Genomic DNA, 21,179 nt, shown 5'->3' with positions numbered 1-21,179 from the left:
TCTTTATCATAAAACAAAATATATCATCCTTTATTACCCCTTTGAGCTTTAAAGAAGCAAATAAAAATATTTTTCTTTCAAATTACCTTGAACAAGGGTCACCCTCACAATGAAGGTTGACATCATGTTCGCATTTTTGTTTGACAGACGATTCACCAATAAAAAAAAGAGGGAAAAAAACAAAGAAATGGTGAACACAGAAGAGTCAAATAAATTTTGGATGCAACATTATTCAAAGATCTTTGTTCCAAAATACCATTACATCTTTTTGGGTTTTTTACTATCCACATTTGCTTTCATACCCTTAGCTTTGGCCACGATACAAGCCTAATAAAGCCCACACAAATCCAAGATTCATTGTCATTACCTTTCAAAAAAATTAATTCAAGGAAATCATTTTGACGTGCTGAAAGGTTTGTCCAAAATTAAAAAAGAGGAAAAAATAAAGGGAAAAATGAAAATTGAAAAATGTGTTTTGAGATTTTCTTTCAATGACTCAAGACAATTCTTTTTTGATTCGCATGTGCCAAAAACTTCTTAAAATAAGCATGGTTAATCAATTAGATAAGGGGCATCCTCTTTCGTTGGTCATTCATCTTCATTTCCTACCATATCTTCTACTATCAACCTAAACCTTGTCCAACCTTTGCATACAATTGTCGAACTGTTTTTCTCCAAAATCCAAACTGGGGCAGTTGTGTCATTTTACCATTTGTATGACCATTCATTTATCCAAAGAAAGGGCAATTTCACCTTAATTATCATGGTTACACTAGGGGCAACGTCTAGAGTCTCCACCACATTTCAACCTCTTAATGCCTTACCATAATTGGGGCAGACCAAACATTGTGCCTGAATCCAGGTCCTCAAATCAGGAAAACTTTTGAAGTCCTTGTCATTTTTTTCAACCTCTTCATAAATGCGGCAGTATGTCAATTCAAATCCTCAAATAAGGGAAACTTTTTAAGTTCCCATCATTTTTTAACTTCTTCATTCCTTCTCAACTGAGGCAATGTGTCAATCCAGATCCTCAAATTAGAGAAACCTTTGATGTTCCTTCCTTTTTTTCTAATCCTTTCTTCAATAACTAGGGCAAGTCAAACACATTTTGTTCCCTTATGCCAATCCATACTCTCACACTAGACCAACTTTTAAAGTCCTTATCATTTTCTTCATATCATCAATAGATAGGGCAAGCCTAAACATATGGTGCTTTGAGACCAAATCAAACTGGGTCAACTCTTTAGTCGGTCATCGCCATCTCATCCAACCCCTTCTAAGCCATGGGAAATTTTATGCATGTTGTTTAGATGGTGTTTCAAAGGAAATGATACAAAATTAGAGTTTCTCAATAAACCGATCAAACCAAAGAATTGTTTTATTTTTAAAAAAAGAGAAAAATATTGTCTCGGGAAGAGGGGAACTCCCTATTATCTTACCAAAACCAAGGGAAAGGAAAATAAACCAGTTGGGCAATTCTTTTAATCGAGTCCCTTCCATATTCACTATCTTTTATGACACAAAACTCATACTTCATTCAAATTCTTCTCGATACCCCAAAATTGGGGCAACTTTGTGTGTCTCATGAGTTTCTTGCCCTAACATTCACATATCCATATTCTCAAAAACTTGTTCCAAAAACACCAAAACACCAAAATTGGGCAAATTTTTGGGGACTCGTGTTTTTCGCCTTGACATTCACAAATTACTTCTCCTTTGAGGGGTGTGTGAGGAACAACATACCCACATGACTACCTCAGTCTCTTACAAACTCTTTCTAAAAATTCATGACCTTTCACTCACTTGTGAATTCAAGCATGCATGCACTAATGTTGCAAATTAGAAAATCAAAGATATAATCATTTCAAATGTTGGACCTCGAGATGTGTGACATCTCTCACTTTCATGGAACATTCAAAATCAATGATTTTGATGATTGCAAATAAAAGAATTGACTCAAGCATGCATAGAAAAATCAAAAGACAAGACACAACCAACCTTTTTCCATCACACATTCAGGTTTTCATGCATATTAGGGTTCGACACCCTAGTTCTGGCATTAAGGTTTTAAAACCTTGAGTAACAAGAAAATGAAAAAGGGTTTACATACATTCATCATTCATGAGTTGGCATAATGACATGCATCTTGCACGAACAACCATAACATATGTTGCCCTCGGTCCAAAAAAATATTTCGGATAGAAGCCGTTTTTCATTCATCTGAATGGTTATCGAATCCTTCCCCTTCAAAAACACAAAAAGATCAACATACACTCATGTTTCCTTTTCAAATTACAAAATCCTTATCAATCAAGTTTTTCTAGCATATTGGGGTTTCGATGCCCTAATCACTGCACCAAGGTTTTGACACTTTATTTTCTTCAGCATATCCGGGTTTCGACTCCCTAATCACTACACCAAGGTTTTGACACCTTGTTTTCTTCTGCATATCGGGGTTTCGACACCCTAATCATTGCACCAAGGTTTGGACACCTTATTTTCTCCTGCATATCGGGGTTTCGACACCCTAATCACTGCAGCAAGGTTTTGATACCTTATTCTTCCTGCACATTGGGATTACGACACCCAAATCCTTGCACCAAGGTTTCAACACCTTGTTTTCTCCTACATATTGGGGTCACGACACCCTGATCCCTGCACCATGATTTCTACACCTTGTTTTCTCCTACATATCAAGGTTACGACATCTTGATCCACGCACCATGATATGTACACCTTGTTTTCTTGTTTAAGTCAAGGTTTCTACACTCTGCTAAGATTTTTACACCTTGTTTTCTCCTCTTTAAGTAAAGGTTTCAACACCCTGCCAAGGTTTTGACACCTTGTTTCTCCTATTTAAAAACATGCTTACCAATGTTTGAACACCTTGTCACTTCTCTCTTGCAATCATTACTTTCTTTTCAAAAACTCCATTTCAAAATACTTTGAATTTCATCATACGTTCTCCATAACAATAAGTTTGATGACTGGAAAGAGGACATAGCGTGAAAAAAACAAAACTTTAAAAAGGCAGAGTATAACAAGTTTTTCATCATGCATTCATGCATTTCAGGATCATGATCTCTACAATAATGTTTTGATTCCTTGTGCTTAAAAATAAGAAAACATGCTTTCTATCCTGCATAACCATTTGCAAGTCATATCATCGTGTCGTGTGTTGACACTTGATTCAAAAAGCAAAAGAATCTTGACATCATGATACTAGTGAGAATTTTCATGCATCATACTTCTTCAACCATTGTTTCTTCTGAAGGAATCAATTTACAAAAATCATCTTCTTGCCATTTCTCAAATTGATGGTCATCTTCATTCATATGAAAGACCTATATATCCTCCAATATTAGTTTCGTACTTGCCATAAAGCCAACTTTGACGAGCCTCCAAGCTGTGTTTTATCTAGCCTAAGCTTAGTTTTGTTTGGCCTATCAAGCCCAGTTTCGCACTGGCCCACCAAGCCCAGTTTCGCACTGGCCCACCAAGCCCAATTTCGCACTGGCCCACCAAGCCCAGTTTCACACTAGCCCACCAAGCCCAGGTTCACATTGGCCCATTGATGAGTCATTATTTTCTTCTATTCCACTAGCCTTTGTGCACCCATTAGACAGTTGATTAGTGCTTAATTGTTCATCATTAGAGTGTTTTTCATCTGTTGGGCTTTATTGGGCCACTATTCCGAATTTGGACTAATTTCACATTATTTGGCCTAATTTTTATTTTTAATTATTTTTAGGTATTTGGGTGAAGCAATTTTGGAGCTTGGACATTAATATTTAGTTGAAGAAACTTTCCACATCATTGCCACATCATTTCCATGTCATTTCCACATCAGCAAAGTCAATGGCTCAACATTTGAGGCCCAGAGTGGCATTTTTGTAATTTTGCGGCTCATAATGGCAGTTTTGTAATTCTGAGTGGCATGGGTGATATGACCACGAATTAGGTCTGCATGAGGGGGAGGCAGCTGCTCCATCATCTTCAACCTCTCTTCAAAACCTCCATTTTCGTTCTCCAAGCTTCCATGGACGTCCCCCTTGCGGTTTTTCACGTTTTTGGCTCATTTTTACCGTTTTTATGCATATTTGACAGCACCCATTGAGGGTTTTACGTTTGGAATTCATTTTCTTGCTTGGGCAGTTCGTTTTGTGAGTTTTATTTACTTGGAACAATACCCATTCATGGGGTTTTCGCATTTATATATGACAACACCGTTTTGCATTCCATTTAAGCTTTAAAATCTCTATTTTTGCTCTTGAATTGCGTTTTTCAGATTTCATAAAATAGGGTTCTTGGTTCTGTTTTGTTATTGTAGTTTTGAAGTGTTTGATTGTTCATTTTCCATGTATAGCTAAGTTTTTCGTATTGGTTCCTTGAAGAAACTGAATTGAAACCATGAGGTTGATGTTTTCCAATGCACTCCAATTCCCAATTTCTCTTCATCCTATTCAATTTCGTAGCTTTTGAAATGGAATTTGTGATGCTTAATCGTGGGTTCATATTTTGCACAATTTCAGAATCCTTGTCATGCTTAGTGAGTTCGGGTTTTGGTCACAGTTGCTTAATCTGTGTGTGTGTGTGAAATTGAAAGAAGGATGTGTGCTATGCTTAATGGCATAATGAAGCTGTGTTAATTTTCGCATAGTTGATTAATTCGGATTTCATGAGAGTAATTTGGATAAGAGACTTGATTTAGTAACCTGTGATTGGTTGATTTTCAGTGGAATCAAGGGACTAGTACGTTTTGAATTGTGTGTTTAATTCAGTTTTGATTAGAATTTAGCAAACTTGTGTGAATCTGCCAAAACCCCCCCCCCCTGTGTTTTATTGTTGTGTTCATCTGGAAAATTCGCTTTGAATGAAAATATTGGTCGTTGGGAGACGACTTGGTTCAATTTCATGTACTGCATTTAATATGTTTTAATTTGGTGGGGTACGGCCTCTATCACCCATCAAGCCCAGTTTCGCACTGGCCCACTAAGCCCAGTTTAGACTAGCCCCAAGCCAAGTTTTATCTGGCCCACGAGCCTAGTTCTGTATTGGGCCCCCAAGCCTAGTTTTATCTAGCCCACGAGCCCAGTTTTGTATTGGCCCCCCAAACCCAATTTTATCTAGCTTAAGCCTAGCTTTGTCTAGCCCCCGAAGCCCAGTTTTATCTGGCCCACGAGTCATGTTTCGTACTGGTCCCCAAGCCTAGTTTTATCTGACCTAAGCCCAAGTTTGTCTAGCCCACGGATCCCAGATTAATCTAGCCCACAAAGCCCAAGTCGCCTGGCGTCCTAGGCCACTTATTCAGAAAAAAAATGCAAAAAATAAAAGTGCAAAAGATTCCCTTTGACATGTTTCGCCATTATCATTCACTTTCATCATATCACATCATCCATCATACATCATAAAAATAAATGAAATTCAATTAAAAAAAATAGTTCAAAAAGAAATTAAATTTGAAAAAATTCAATCGGAACAAGTGTTTTTTATAAATATCACCTTGTACGGTGTTTGCCAATGCATCAAATCAAACTCCTGTTGATCTTCTTTTAGACAAAGACCCTCTCTAATGGAATGATCATTTATTTCTTTGTTACAACAAGACCCTCTCCAATGGAATGGTCATTTATTTCTTTCTTCACATCAAGGTCCTCTCCAATGGAATGGTCATTTATTTCTTTATTACAGCAAGACCCTCTCCAATGGAATGGTCATTTATTTATTTCTTCACATCCAAGCCCTCTCCAATGGAATGGTCATTGATTTCTTTGTCACATTAAGACCCTCTCCAATGGAATGGTCATTTATTTATTTCTTCACATCAAGCTCCTCTCCCATGGAATGGTCATTGATTTATGTCACAGCAAATTCCTCTTCGATGGAATGGTCAATGTTTTCTTTCTTTACATCAAGGCCTTATCCGATGGAATGGTCATTTATTTCTTTGTCACATTAAGACCCTCTCAATGGAATGGTCATTGATTTCTTTGTCACATTAAGACCCTCTCCGATGGAATGGTCATTGATTATTTCTTTACATAAAGGCCCTCTCCAACGGAATGGTCATTGATATCCTTATGTTTACATCAAGGCCCTCTACAAGGCAATAGTCACTGATTTCTATGTGACATCAAGACCCTCTCCAATGGAATGGTCATTGATTTCTTTCTTTACATCAAAGCCCTCTACGAGGCTATAATCATTGATTTCTATGTTACATCAAGACCCTCTCTAATGGAATGGTCATTGATTTCTTTCTTTCCATCAACGCTCTCTGTGAGGCTATAATCATTAATTTCTTTGTCACATGAAGACCCTCTCAAATGGAATGGTCATTGATTTTCTTATGTTTACATCGGGGTCCTCTGCAAAGCAGTGATCATTGATTTATTTGTAGCATTGAGATCTTCTTCGTAGGAATGATCACCAAATCATTTTATATAAAGAGCCTCTTCTTAGGAATGGTCGAATTCACGTATAAATTTTATTTATTTATTTATTTATAAAGAAAATCTAAAAAAAAGGGAGCAAAATCTAAAAAAATATTTCTTTCTTTAAAAACAAAATCTAAAATAGAAAAAGTCAAAATTGAAAACAAAAAAGAATTTTGGAGTTTGGCATCACGACCCTCTTTAATAAAATGGTCAGTGAGTTCTTTCTTTCCTTTTGGATAAGACCTTTTTCTTGAGAATAATTGAGTTTGTTTTTACTTTCCAAATCATGACTCTCGTTATAGAATCGGTCTTTGCATCCCTTTGAATTGGTTTTTATTCACCCTCTTTCTCTTCCTCTTCCTCTTTAAAACTCTGACGAAATTGGTGTCTCATCTTTACTTATCTTTTATTATTATAATTTAAAAATATTATATTTTCATATTGTCTAGTAAAATCTAACTAAATAGGAGTAGTTATCCACGCCCAATCTCATCTTTTACTTATCTTTTTTTCTTTTCTTTTCTCTCTCTCACATCCGTAGGACCCACACTCTCTCACACACATCACTCATTCACTCTCTCACTCACTTTATTCACGTCACACACTCCTCACAATATCACTTTTTTATTCTTTTCGTTTCTTTTCTCTCTCTAACATCCGTGGGACCTACACTCTCTCACACACATCACTCATTCACTTTCTCACTCACTTTATTCACCTCACTCACTTTACACTCTCTCACTCGCCATTTTCATACACTTTTTGGTCTAATGGATACATATTACCTCACATTTGAATTTAAATTTTTCATTCTTCCGAGACAAAAGAAAAAGAAAGAAAGCCATCAACACACGCATCTACCAACAACATTAATCATCATTTTTCTCTCCATCAACATCATTGAACATGCTAAATTGACTCCTCGGGATTCTCAAAGGAAGCATGCTTCCACTCCATTTTTTCACCCGCACCTTCATCCTCACAAGTTAAATATCATATCACCTCCATTATCTTTGGGGGGATCGGGAGACAAAGGAAAAAACATACTTCCTTCACAGCCTCAATTGACCGAACCAACACCACCAACTCACGGCCAGTACAACAGAAATTCTTTTGGCAGCTAGAGGAAACCACTGTCCTCTTCATCTTACCATCACTCTCAGCTTGACAACACTATTGGTTATCAAAAATCTCTGCCCATTCTCCCTATTGGTTTTCACCCTTATCATCCAACACCAATCTTTCCTTCTTCATTTTTTTCACCATCCACTAAATCTCAATGACATTCACAAAGCCCAAGCTCACACACAAACATATCCATTATGCACTATCAACCAACACGATTTCCTTCGCCTCTCCCTCTCCCGGTTGTCATCCATTCACCATCGGGTCCCTCCAACACTAGCCACCGCTCCAACATTTCCGGAATACAATACAAACCAACACCACAAAGGAAAATAGAAAGAAAATAGACAATTGTCGGCACCAGCATCGCTGCTGGTGAGTCGGAGCTTCGGATGGAGATGCGCGACAGTGCCATGCGAAGAGTGAGAAGTTCGGGTGACGCCGGTGGAGGCTCCGACTGCGATGGACATTACCGACGATGGCTTTCGCCAATGCGGTTGTTGTGTTTCAAGCATTCCACTGGAGGGAAGGAGGATGATGCCACTACAGCACCGACGATGCCTTCTGTGATGGCTAGCGACGTTAACGGGCACTCCGGTGATGAACGGCTTTGTCGGTGGCGAACGTGGTACGTGCAGTGGCTGTAGTTTCTGTTTGCATTTGTGATAGTCTGCGGGGGTGCTTGGTGGGGAGACGTCCCACGCTGCATGAAGGAGGAGAATAATCCCTTTAATGGCTTTCTACAAAAGATAGAAGAAAGGGCTTCCTAAACCAATCATTTTTTCGTGCACCCCTGGTTTCATCTCTTACACCTCCTCATTTTGTATTGACTTGTTCTTGTGCACGCATATTTTGTTAATGCGCACCCATGTTGACTTTGTTTATTGTTCTGGGCCTGTTTTTGCTCGTTGTACCCTTACTTCCATTACACACACTTCACAATGCACTATTCTTTTGTTATTCCCACATTTCATGTTATTTTTCTTTTCTTTTCTTTTTTGTTATTCGGACCCATTCAGAAATTTTCAAACAGGCACAATCCAAAAAATAAATAAATAAAAATATGTTTTAAAAGTAATTATAAAAATAATAATTTTCTTTCTAAGATAATATAAAAAAATTATAAAATGAAAAATGAAAAAATAATTAAATGTGTCTTCAAAAGTATGAGTACTTGTGTGATCGTCTGCATCGTCCTAGTACTTAATATATTTCTTTTCAAAATAATTAAATTCGTTTTCAAAGGTATGAGTACGTGTGATCGTCCGCATTTGAGTACTTATTTTTTTCTTAAATAATTAAAATACGTTTTAAGGACCTGAGTACTTGTGTGATCGTCCGTATCCTTCTAGTACTTGATACCTCTTCCTTTTTTCAAAATAAAAAAAATATTTTATTCTTTTGTCTTTTGTTATCTGTCTGACCGATCGTGTCGTGTGATACTTATTTTCAAACAATTCAAAAATATTAAAAAATATGAAATTTTTCAAAATATAAAAATATCAACATTTTCAAAAAAAGAGTCTTTTTTAAGAACAATGTGATCCTTGATTCTCCATTATAAGATACATAGAAGCAAGGTCAGTTCTTGTCAAGTTCACCTCTAAAAAAAATCAAATCATTTTTTTTGTTTTCCAAAGATCTTGTAAAGAACTACGTAACCCTGATTTCTCACTTTAAATGAGAATATGTAGGACCAAGGTCAATCCTTGTCGGGCCCAAAAATAAAAAAAAATATTTTTGTTTATTTTTAGTATTATTTGTCTCATTTTTTGGGGAAAATTAAAAAAAAAACATTTTGTTTCTTTTTTGGTTCGTCATCCCGTCGCGATTTCAGTTGTGACACTATCAAAATTGGGTTTTAGAACCCTAAAAACAGAACATAGGAGAGTGTTAGAAGGCTGGAAGGAGTGCCCGAGGGTGTAGATCAAAAAGCACTTTTGGAGCTGGAATTCTAGGTTAGGGGAGCTTCCATTTCCTGTTTTAATGATATTATATGCAATTGCGTTATATATATTGATGCATGAAAGTCTTTCCCAAAACCAAATTCTTGTTTCGTTTAACTTCTTGATGTTTGTTGTATATGGTTTTAGAGAGAGTATACATGTGCTTGTGGTTTCCATTGTATTGAGTTGTCTTTCTGAACTCATCACTTCTATGATTATTATGATTCTTCTTTTTGCCTTGGCGTAATGTTTAGAGTTTTTCTTCTATATACGACACACTTATGATTATTATTTACTATTATTATTATTATTATTATTATATTACTATTATTATTATTATTATTATTTTATTATTATTTTATTTTACTATTATTTTATTGGTATTTTTATTATTATCCTTGTTTTATTTTAATGATTATTTTATTATTATTATTATTATTTTATTATTATTGTTTTATCTTATTAATATTACTATTTTATTTTTATTTTTCATTTTATATTTTTATTATTTTCATTATTTTTTTATAGTTTCATTTTATTGTTATTATTATTTATATTATTATTTATATTTTATTATTGTTATTATTATTATTATTAATTTCATTTCATTTTATTTTATTTTATAATTATTTTTATTAGTATTATTGTAAGGTCCACTTTTTTTGCTCCTAATGTTTAAAGGCCTAGCCTTAACTATTAGGCCTAAGGCTAGCCCAATGGGTACCCTAAAATCCCATTTCCAACCCTAACCCTCTCATTCTGTCGTTTTCTAGAAACTGTTCCTCTCCTTCCTCTAACAGCTGAAAAATAAAGCTCTACTAGGGTTTGAGTGAGCTCTTCCCTTCCTCCAAGCTTGGTGAGTGTTTCCCTCCATGTAAGTTGAGCTCCAACTTTAGCCTTTCTTTTTCCAGTCTTTTTGCTCTGGTTCAAAAATGGGTTCTTTCCAAAACCCCACCCTCGTGCTGGTGTTCATTTCTTTTTAGTTTTCTGGCGTTCTTGAAGCTGTGGTGCCCTTCTGCTGGTGTCTAAAACCTCCTCTTAGTAGCTTTTGTTAAAGTAAGGGAAGCTAGGGTTTTCTTATTTTTAAGTTATTTTGCCTATTGGGTTTGTTTTACATTATGGGTGTTTGATATATATTGTTGGTCGTGTGAGAATACATTGTTTGTGCTCATGGTGTTGTCTGAATCTGGTTTGGCATGCGTGAGAGCAGGTGGATTCTGCTGAACTTGCCAAGGCGAGCTGGGTGGTCGCTCAAAACGAAAATTGGTTGGATGCTTGTATGTTCCCAATAATTGGTTGGTCTATTGTTTTAAAAAGCTCAAGTATGATGCCTTGTATGTTTTATATGATATCATGGGATTGGAATTGATGAGTTTGGTATGAATAAAGTCATGAATCATGATTGGTTGGTTGGTTGGATATTGGCATGAGATTATTATGCCTAATAAACTTGTGGTTGGTTGGAGAGACATGACTGTGGTATAAGATGGACGTAATTCCATGAATCTCGTGGTGAGATTTCATGGTGGTGTCGTAGTGTATATAATTAGGTAAGGATTCAAGTAAGGATTACATCCTGAAACTCTAACGAGTCAGTTAGTCTTACTAGAGCAAACTGAATCAAGCGCAGGCATCCGGTGAATCCGACCGATTATATGTATCCGGATAAATTAAGTCTTAGAGTCATGTTGTTTTCTATTACATGCTTGGATGATTGATGTGTTCTTGATTTTAAATCACATGCCTAATTGTATGATAAAAATATGTTTACTCCAGCTTACCTTATTTGCTTGTGTTTATCTTCTTGTGTGGTTTTCCTTTTTACAATGATCACCAATTTCTTTGTGTGAGCAGATATAGGAACCCTTGGTAATCGTAGTGACGATGGGAATGCTGCAACGTAGTAGTCATGCGATGATGTTGGGCTCACTGTTGAGCTCACGTTTGAACTACTTTTGTAGTTTTGTAATCCCTTCCTTATGAGCAAGCTCTTTTTGATAATTGTTGAACTTTTAAATTTTGTTCATGGCATTGTGTTATGTCTTAGTCTTTCTTTTCGAGTATATTTTGAATAACTGTAATGGTTGATACATATATACTCCATGACATTGCTCTTTTATATTATATCATATCTGATGTTTCATTTATAAGATTTATTCTCTATTAAATGGGATGTTACAATTTTTATTTAATTTTATTTACTATTATTTTATTATTATTGTTATTATTATCATTGTTTTGTTTTATTGATGATTTTATTATCATTATTGTTGTTTTATTATTATTGATTTATTTTATCATTATTATTATTATTTTATTATTATTATTATTATTATTTTTTAACATTATTGTTTTATTTTATTTAATAATTATCTTTATTAATATTATTATTTTATTATTATTGTTATTATTATCATTATTTTATTTTATTTATGATTTTATTATCATAATTATTGTTTATTATTATTGCTTTATTTATTATTATTATTATTATTATTATTTCATCTTATTAGTATTATTGTTTTATTATTATTATTTCATTATATTTTATTATTAATTTCATTATTATTATTATTATTATTATTATTATTATTATTATTGTTGTTGTTGTTGTTGTTATTTTTTTATTATTATAATTATTACCATTTTATTGTCCTTGCGATATTTTGGGGCAACTGTATGTGTTCTTCTTTGTTTGTATATTGTTTGGTTGTCCAGAATTGTGTGTTGGGTATAACATTTTGTTTTAATGGTTTTATGTAGATTTATTGTGATTCTCTAGGATGTATAAAAGCAAGAATATGGTTTGATGTATGACTATGTGATATTGTGTAGTTAAGTTCAACTTAATGATATGAAAGTATATTTACCTGTCATGGATGCATGCTTTCCGTGAACTGAGTGTCTTGTGTAAATCATTTTATTGCCCGTGCGATATTTTGGGGCAACAGTTATGTGTTCTTCCTGGTTTGTATATTGTTTGGCTGTCCAAGATTATGTGTTGGGTATAACACTTTGTTTTGATGGTTTTATGTGGATTTATTGTGATTCTCCGGGATGTATAAAAGCAAGAATATGGTTGTGTTTGATGTATGACCATGTGATATTGTGTAGTTAAGTTCAACTTAATGATATGAAAGTGTATTTACATGTCATGGATGCATGTTTTCCGTGAACTGAGTTTCTTGTGTAAATAGGTTCATTAGAACCTATTCTAGAGTGTCAAATACTAGTAAATTATCAGTTATTGATGTGGCATCTGACATAACGGTGTAAACCGCCAAGAGATAGGCCACAAAGTGAACTCTAGAGTAAAACCCGAGAGTAGGTGCTTGGCGACAGAAGTGGTCTCGCCAGGTGGTGTGTTGTAGAATTGGGCTTGGACCAAAATGCAGTGGGTTAGCGCCAGCGGCGCCAAGTGTTTTACCAGGTGGTCTAGAGTGCGAGTTAACCTAGCGACGTGGATGTTGTGCTAGGCAGTTTTGGATGCAGTGGTGGATTATGTGAGGGATTCTACACAACTTTGGATGGAGGTCTTGATGTGATGCTTTGCTGGGGGCGTAGTTATGAGTGCAACTTGTATTGGGGTAACACATGGCCACTCGAGGTTGTAGCTTGGTGGTTTTGGAAGTCCAATGAAGTGTGCGAAATCGTGGCTTGTACGGATGGGTTCTGGAAGATTGCCCTCCTCGGTGTTATTAGACGAGTTTGGTAATTTTGGGACAAATACGGACTATGGTTCGTATTGGGGAATTCCACTTGGTGTCGCGGATCGTGACCGTGGTAAATTTATTCTCACGTGTGGACTATTAGGTGGTGGCCTATAGTCGGAGGGGCGAGTAGACACTCGTGGTAGCAAGGATCGATCAATGTAATCATCAAATGGTGTAGAATCAAGAAGCGTCCAGAGGAAGATTTGGAAGTCGGGGATTAAGGATTATGCCTTGTGAGTCTTAGGAAAAGCAACACTCTTATTGGGTTTTGGTGAACAGGTAAAGGTTGTGCTCTTGCTAGATTTTGGTGAGCAGGCAAGTGTGGTTGCTTGTAAGTCCTAAGGAAAGTAATACTCTTACCGAGTTTTGGTGAATAGGTAAGGGTTGTTGCTTGTTCTTCCGAAGAGGCGTTAGGGTGTAGGAAAGGAAACTGGTTGGTTATGAGAGAATATTATACTATGTGATAAGACTTGGGAGTATTAGAACTGTTGGAATATTGTATGGTTATTTATTATATTGTGTAGTGCAGTTTTATTCTATTGAGCTCACCCTATCTGCTTGTGTTTGGCGATGATCGTGTAATACGTTACATGAGAGCAGATGATGTTACAGGTGGTGTTGGTGAAGCATAGATTCGGAGAGGGGCTAGCTTGGGGAAAAACCTTTATGATGTTTTATTGTTTTATAGATTTTAAACATTTTGTAATCAGTTATCTTACTAGATTCATAGTTTGTAATCGACAATCATAGTTTGTGGATTTTGATTTATTGCGGTATAATAAATTGTAAATTTCCTTGCATTTTGGGAAAAGGAATTATTATAAATGCGATTTCATACTTTTCCCTATTCTAATTATTTAAATTAGTAATGTCCAACCAGAATGTTACATTTAAGAAGTAGCAGCCCTAATATAATCGAAAACAAAAATGGTAGGCTCCAAAGAATTAATGAGTTGCACACTAGTTACCTAGGATTTCAATATCCTTTACTATTTCCATATGGTGAAGATGGATATAGACATGATGTTAGTCACCGAGATATAACGATTGGGAATAATACAAAGAGAAATTGGCTAACAATTAGAGAATGGTTCTATTTTAGAATTCAGACAAGACAGAAAGAAGCATAAACAGTACTAAGATCAAAGAGATTGTTTCAACAATTTGTGGTTGACAGTTATACTATGATAAAGTCTAAAAGGTTGTCATTTATTAGGAATAACCGATCAAATCTTAGAGTGGATAAGTACAATAATCTTCGTCAACCAAGGTCCAATATGCAAGAAGAAGGATCAAATAAGGGGAAAAGGGTGGTGTTACCTTCGACTTTTGTTGGAAGCACAAGATTTATGAATCAATTATATTTTTATGGAATGAAAATTTGTAGTTATGTTGGTTTTCCATATTTGTTTGTAACTTTCACATGCAATCCTAAATGGTCTGAGATACGCAGGATACTATCTAATATGAAGTTGACACCTTCTGGTAGGTAAGACTTGATCTCAAGGGTGTTTAAAATTAAATTTGATCAACTTCTAACAGACCTAACCAAGAATCATTTACTTAGAAAGGTTATTGCATGTTAGAATTATTTCAATTTTTATGACGAATAAATATTAATAGTTCCTTATCTCATGTTATAACTTTAATATGTTTTGAATGCAGATATGTATACTATGGAATTGCAAAAGCGCGGTCATCCACATGCACATCTACTACTATTTTTTCATTCCAATTGCAAATACCCAACTGTAGATGATATTGATAGGGTGATATCAGCTGAAATACAATGTACTAAACAAAAACCAAAATTATACCAATGTGTCAAGGACCATATGATTCATGGCCCATGTGGATTATCAAACAAATCTCTACCTTGCATGAAAAATGGTAAATGCTCACGATTTTATCCCAGGATGTTTCAAAAACACAACTACTATTTCTAAAGCTGGTTTTTCACACTACCATAGAAGGGATAATTCAATAACTATTGTAAAGAATCATATATCCTTAGACAACCAATCTGTTGTTCCATAAAACTCAAAGTTGTTGCTTAAAGATCAAGTTCATATCAATGTGGAATGGTGCAATAGAAGTACCTCGATCAAGTACTTATTCAGATACATTAACAATGGTTATGACACAATAACAACAATTATAGTTGATAATACCAATCTTTCTTCTGTTTTACATCAACTTGTAGATGAAATCAAACAATATGTTGATTGTAGATATATATCTCCAAGTGAAGCATGTTGAAGAATATTTTAATTTCCCATTCATGTAAGAAATCCAGTTGTAGAAAGACTATTTTTTAATCTTCTTGGTGAGCAATCAGTGTATTTCAAGGATAACGATTATATTGACGATATACTAAGAAAACCTACTATTGCAGAATCAATGTTTACAAATTGGATGGAATGCAACAAAATGTATGACGGTGCAAGAAAGTTAACATACCCACATTTTGTTTCAAAGTTTGTATATGTAAAAAAGGATAGATGTTGGAAACCAAAGAAAATTGACAACATAATTGGAAGACTAATTTGGGTTCCACCAATAATAGGAGAACTTTTCTATCTGAGGAGTATGTTAACTGTAGTCAAAGGGCTATTGTCTTACGAAGACATTAGGACAATTAACAATATAGTGTACCCAACATTTAGAGATTCCTGTGACGCTTCTGGATTCTTATCAAATAATAATGAATACATAGAAGCCATTAAAGCAGCGAAAGATTGGGGATGTGTTCACTTCCTAAGGAAACTATTTGTAATAATGTTATTTTGTGATAATCTTAATAGATAAGACCAAGTATGGGAAAAGACGTGGCATTGGTTATCTGATGGTATATTGTACAAGGAAAGAATAACTATTGCAAATCCAGGTAAATTAAATATATTCACCAAAGTAACATTGTTATTTAACACAAAGATATTATGTTACTAATTCAAATATTATTGATGCAGAACTACAACTAAGCAATGACATCTTAAAAAATTTAACTTTATCTGAAACATAGCACCTTCTACAGATTAATAGAAGAAGCTTGAAACAGTTTCCATCAATCCCTTATCCTAATCATTTTGTAATAACAAATTGTGACAGTAGATTGATATACTCTGAACTTGATTATAACATGGTCGAAAAAAATAATATATTTCAAAGAAACTTCAATTGCATGACAGGTAAATCATTGTCATCTAATTTCATGTAATGACTTGGTACTAAATATTTAAAATAATTTGTTGTTTATTAATCATAACGTCAATTGACTTATTTAATTGTATAGGTGAACAAAAGAACATATTTGAAAAGGTAAACCAGGCTGTTATGAACAACATTGGAGGACTCTTTTCTTTGTACGGATATGGTGGCACAAGAAAACCTTTCATGTGGTTAAGATTGTCCTCAGTGCTACGATCATAGGGAAAAATTGTCCTAATAGTGTCATCAAAAGAAATAGCATCACTTTTATTACTTAGAGGAAGAACATCACATTCTAAATTTAGAACTCTCATTCCTACACTAGAAAATTTGATTTGCAACATCGAACAACGTTTTAATGCAACACAACTATTAAGACTAACTCATCTTATAATATGGGATGAAGCACCAATGACACAAATTTTGTTTTGAAGCTCTAGACAAAACATTATGAAAGACCACATCACATGTAATTCAGCTTTTGGAGGAAAGGTTGTTGTATTTAGAGGTGACTTTAGGTATATTCTACATGTCATTCCTAGAGGAACTCGATCAGACATTGTCCACGCAACTGTTAATGCATCATACCTATGGGATCACTCTCAGGTATTCACATTGACCAAGAATATGCGATTATTACAATCAAGACTACAAAAATCCACAACAACAAAAATTCAATAGTTCTGTGATTGGATAGTTAAACTTGGAGATGGAAAGTTGTGTGAACCAAATGATGGAGTAGTTGATATTGAAACACCACATGAATTCTTGATAACATAATTCAATGATCCTATTTAAGCTATTGTGGCATCCATATATCCATAACTAATTCGAAACTATAACAACGAACATTATCTGAAGAGTAGAGCGATATTAGCCAATATAATCAAGATTGTTGATGAAATCAATCAGTACATTTTTTCGTTGATTCCTGGTAAATGCATTCTTATTTACTTATCTCCATATATTTATTAATACCTTCTACATAAAAAATAACTATTATTAATATTATTATGTAGGAGAAGCAAAAAATATCTTAGTGCGGATTGCATTGATAAATCTGATAATTTTACAAATGATGACATGAATGTCATTACTCCAGAATTTCTGAACTCATTGACTACTTCAAGAATGCCAAGCCATAACATCAAACTCAAAATTGGAGCACCTATAATGTTATTAAGAAACTTGGATCAATCAAAGGGATTGTGCAATAGAACCAAGTTAATTATCATAAGATTAACTAATCATGTCATTAGAGCAAGGGTTATTACGGCAAACAAGAATGGAAATAAGGTATATATACCACGAATGTCTATGTCTCCATCTTAGTCTCCATGGCCATTCAAGCTAATTAGAAGATAATTTCCAATTATGTTATCCTAGGTCATGACAATAAACAAATCTCAAGGTCAATCATTAGGTTTTGTGGGATTATACTTGCCCACACCAATTTTTAGCCATGGACAACCATACGTTACAGTTTCTAGGGTTTAGAGTAAATCAGGATTAAAGATATTAATCCATGATAAAGACAAAAGACTTTGATTCATACAACAAATGTTCTATTCAAAGAAGTCTTCCAGAATGTGTAACAGAAAACAACTTAGATCTATATGAATGTTTTGTATGTCAACATTATTTACTATTTGCATTTTTCTATATCTATTGCAGATCTACTATAAATAAATAAATAATAAACATAATTGAACGCTTAAATGGCCAACATGATCCTCGCAACATAATTGAACAAATTTTAAAACAAACACATGTATATATTTATACAACATTATTCAATTTTTTCAATTTAATACCTATTAAAACAAAGTCCAACAACTATATAAACAAAATCAAGACAAAGCATTACTTATTCTCAATTCAAAACAGGAATGAAATCTAAAGAAACGAATTGCAGCGGTTTCGATCCTTACCAATAAAGTTGTACTATGCTTCCTTTTTCACTTTTTTTTCCTTTCCATCTTTATCTGATACATTGTATAAAATAATCTTACCCAAAAATCATCCTTTATCATTTAAAACAACAACCAACTATAACATCCCGACCAGATATTACGGATTTAAATATTAAAATAAAGAAATATAATTAAACTGCATTTAATGAAATATAATTTCCCAAAAAATGCGGGAAATTTTAAAAAATTTATTACCTCGACAATAATCCAAAATCCATAATAATAAATACTATTATAATTATCCAAAAGTCTAGTAATATCAATGATTACAATTTATTTGAAGTCATAAAAACAATATAAAAACTCTAAGAAAATCCTTCACCCAAGTCTAGGCTCGTTCCGGCTCTATACCTCACCAAACCCACCTGTAACATCATATGTTCACGTATACCACGTATATGATCATCACCACATACAAGAAGATATGGTGAGCTAACAGAATAAACATATATATAATACATTTATATACATAACACAATCACACCAAATGAATTTCATCCTTTGCGAGCCACAACTAGCACACTCACACCGACAACACTCGCCAAAATCATTTAAGAATATAATATCACGCCCCACAACCAAAATATTATATAAAAAAATTATATAATTAAAGTAATTATAATTTAAATAGCACATAAATGACACACATAGGACTTGAACTCAAGTCCTCTCACAACAACTAAGTACTCTCAACCATTTGAGCTAGTACTTTTCCACATCATACTTGTCAGAATTAAATGCCATAAAGGCTTCTATTGCACGCATTTATTAATTAATTAATTAATTAAATTTAGCGGATCTCACACTAACAACCTAACCAACACTATAACAATAAATGATTAAGTTTTTGACCCTAATGACACCTAATATATTTCTATATACACCACCACAAATTAAATACTAACAATATTATCATTAATACAGTTACCAATAAGTTGTACACATATAAATATTCAATATACATGTTCTATTTCAATGGACCTCTTATTAAAATATGGTATTTTGCAAAGTCCACCATCAAAGAACACATACTAAAGATACAAAAATAACATCTCCAAATTATATTAGCATCTTAACAAAAGAAACCACTATAAACTTATTTGTGCAACTACATCACACTTTCTTCTTACAATCAAATAATTCATCTATATTTTCAACTATAATTGTACCTACTAATATATCTGGATAATCAACATTTTTTCATTAATGTTATTCGGTTTTTATCTAAGTAATAATTACGACGTTTAAATATAATTAACACATTTTATAACTTCATCTTTATCAAATCATTTTATGTATTCCTTTTCATTGCTTGACTAAAATTTTGTAATTATTACAAAATATTAAATTTCCTTTCAAATAAATAAAAAAACGTAAAGATCAAGCATATTGATCATAACGTGCCCACAATTTTCATTAATGTATCAGTATTAGAAAATCGTTTAGTCAAATTATTTTTATATAATAATAACTCATATTTATTTAATTACTACAAACTCATTATTATATTTTCAATATTCATCAATATCTCATTTACAATGAAAAGTATTAATTATCCATCAAATTATCTTACACCTTAAACAAATGTAAGTAACATGTTAGCAAGTTAAAGAATGAATATATATAGTAAATTAAACACTATAATGTGAAACCAAATTAAAATAACGAAGACAAATTTAGGTGGGAAATTTCATAGTAACTTAAACAAGGTATGCAATATATAATATCCACAATGGCAAACACTATATTGTCAGGGATAAACAACATTTACTACGATATTTCCCATAAGTCTAACAAAATAAAACAAACATTCCTTCATAAGCCATCTAGTTAAGCAGTGGCAAACCGACCAACTTGGTCATGTACAAAATCCACCGAACTCAAAACTTCTATGCACCAAGACTTTTATGGTACTCATTTGGGGGCATTTGTAGGTCATTCCAACCAACATATTTCAAAAACCACGAAATTCATTTTTTCCCAAAACTCCCTACTAAGCAATCTAGCTAAGTCGTGCCACACCGACCAACTTCGCCAAGTGCAAAACCCACCGAACTCAAAATGGTTTGTGCACCAAGACTTTTATGGCACTCATTTAGGGGCATTTGTAGGTCATCCCAACCACCATATCTCAAAAACCAAGAATTTCATTTTTTTCCCAAAACTCCCTACCAAGCCATCTAGCTAAGCCATGCCACACCGCCAAAAGTAGTCAAGTACAAAACCCATTGAACTCAAACCTTTTATGCACCAAAACTTTTACGCTACTCACTTGGGGACATTTGGAGCCAATCCCAACCACCATATCTTAAAAACCACGAATTTCATTGTTTCCAAAAACTCCCCAACAAGCCATCTAGCGAAGTCGGGCCACACCGCCAAACTTGGCCAAGTACAAAACCCACCAAACTCAAAACTTTTGTGCACCAAGACTTTTATGGTACTCATTTGGGGAAATTTGGAGGCCATTTTAACCACCATATCTCAAAAACCACGAATTTCATTTTTTTTTCCAAAACTTTTGTGCACCAAGACTCCTCGCTCATTAGTAGCCGACGGGAACTCAACCAGTTCCATGCCCATCATGTGTCGAACCACCGAGCACATCCCAGACCCCTATTGGACTTAGTCCTTCAAGCCCAAACACCACACCACATGCATATACATCCTATACCTAGGATAAAGAAGCCAAATCATATACACAAGCACACACAAACATGGAATTTCGCATAAACTCGCTTAAGCTAGGGACTCTCGCCAAGGCTAATTTACCTAGCC

This window comes from Vigna unguiculata, chromosome 4 (genome assembly GCF_037176805.1).
Source record: "Vigna unguiculata cultivar grain cowpea cultivar isolate G323 ecotype 2 chromosome 4, ASM3717680v1, whole genome shotgun sequence".
Classification (NCBI taxonomy): domain Eukaryota; kingdom Viridiplantae; phylum Streptophyta; class Magnoliopsida; order Fabales; family Fabaceae; genus Vigna; species Vigna unguiculata.
The sequence above is the reverse complement of the archived record's forward strand: the minus strand, read 5'-3'. Positions refer to the sequence as shown.